Here is a 2,007-nt window from a genome sequence, read left to right on the forward strand (position 1 = left end):
GGGGCGGAGTGGATGTGCAACAATACAAACATAAAAATAGCCTTTAAAATAAAACAAAATTCCAGCCGCTCTTTTGAGCAGTTTGTCACCAATGTACCGATCTGTTTTTTGGAGGTGATAACGGATCAAAATGGAGGATTGCTGGACTCAAGCAATTTTCAGTGTGGCTTTATGTCATTGAAGAGTTACTCTAGCCGAGAAGGCCAATCTAGCCATATTATGCTCTGATATTATTAGTTTTGTAGTACCTGCCTGCACTGCTTTCAAAATATCATCTAACGAGGGTACTCATATGTATACCTCTTCCTGAGCTATCTTACTTTCCCTGCCAGTCTTATATCCTCCTTTCTCTGTCTGCCCCCCTCTCCCCCCTCCCCATATCTCTCTCTCTCTCTCTCTCTCTCTCTCTCTCTCTCTCTCTCTCTCTCTCTCTCTCTCTCTCTCTCTCTCTCTCTCTCTCTCATATACATCTAACAATCTATTTGAGTACCCGTCTGTCTCTCTGTGAATTTTCCTCGCGTCGTTATCTTGTTTGTTTCAACATCTCTTTGTACAGCTGCTTATAATAAATATTATGAGTCTGAATACTGTATTACCAAGTGTAGACAATATTGTATAGGGATAATAATGACACACCTGATAATCATGATAATAGCAGTAGTAATATTATCACTTCACTCGTAATAATAAAAGAAAAGAAAATGATGATCAAGATAACAATGAGGATAATATAATAATGATTAGCAGCAGCAGCACCAGCAGCACCAGTATGTATTTGTGTATGTATATATGTATGTAAGTGTGTATATGCATGTGGTATATATGTACGTATGTATATATATATATATTTATATATATATATATATATATATATATATATATATATATGTGTGTGTGTGTGTGTGTGTGTGTGTGTGTGTGTGTGTGTGTGTGTGTGTGGCGCGTGTGTGTATTTGTGTTTCATGAGTGTTGCATCAGTATGTTGTATGTATATACGAGAGGTAAAATGCAAAAAGCTAAAAGCAGCAACGAAACGTTGAGCTATCATGAAGACCAAAGTTACTTCTTAAGTCTTCCCAGTTAAGACATTATAATATTATTATTACTTTTTTTTTTAATAGATAAGAACATTAGGACACAGGACCCCCAAAAAAGAAAAAAGATTAGGATATCCTTTGCTATTAACATTTAATGTTTTGAACTCCTCCTTTTTTTCTATTTACCCTTCCCCTCCCCATGACCTCTTCCCCACTCCCACTTCTCCCCTATCTATCTCTCTCACCCTCTCCCCTTCTCTCTCTTTCTCTCACAGTCTCTCTCTCTCTCTCTCTCTCTCTCTCTCTCTCTCACTTTCTCTCACAGTCTCTCTCACTCTCTCTCTCTCTCTCTCTCTCTCTCTCTCTCTCTCTCTCTCAGTCTCTCTCAGTCTCTACCCCTCTCCTCCTCTCTTCCATCTCAGTTTCCCTCTCTCTCTCTCTCTCTCTCTCTCTCTCTCTCTCTCTCTCTCTCTCTCTCTCTCTCTCTCTCTCTCATTTTACTTTATGGCGGTCCTTCATACTTCTCGACGGTAAATTACATATACTAACAATCGTATTGTCAAAGGAGGTAGGCAAAAAGCCCTCTCCTTTCAAAAAGCTTCTTTCGATTCAGCCCTTGCATCACTTTCTCCATCCTAGTCCGCTGCTGTGTCACGCCTGAACCTTTAGTAGAAAAGACCTGGAAATAATTAGAGAAAATAAGGAATGTCATTTGGAAAAAAAATAGCATAAAGACGAAAGCTCGAAATTTTAAACAAATCTAACACGGAATATTTCTCTGGTATTTCACTTTGCATATCTATCTATCTATCTATCTATCTATCTATCTATCTATCTATCTATCTATCTATCTATCTATCTATCTATCTATCTATCTATCTATCTATCTATCTATCTATCTATCTATCTATCTATCTATCTATCTATCTATCTATCTATCAATCAATCTATCTATCTATCTATATATATA

General features: G+C 37.3%; 1 long non-coding RNA gene across 1 annotated transcript in view; it reads right to left on the reverse strand.

Annotated features, from left to right (window-relative positions):
• Positions 1–1,504: 1,504 nt before the first annotated feature.
• Positions 1,505–2,007, reverse strand: part of LOC118477521 — a 3,809-nt gene continuing 3,306 nt past the window's right edge. Inside the window, exon 2 of the long non-coding RNA XR_004858433.1 lies at positions 1,505–1,716. This is a non-coding gene — a long non-coding RNA (uncharacterized LOC118477521). The remainder of the gene's footprint in view (positions 1,717–2,007) is intronic.

This window comes from Aplysia californica, unplaced genomic scaffold (assembly GCF_000002075.1).
Source record: "Aplysia californica isolate F4 #8 unplaced genomic scaffold, AplCal3.0 scaffold00122, whole genome shotgun sequence".
In the NCBI taxonomy this organism is placed as follows: domain Eukaryota; kingdom Metazoa; phylum Mollusca; class Gastropoda; order Aplysiida; family Aplysiidae; genus Aplysia; species Aplysia californica.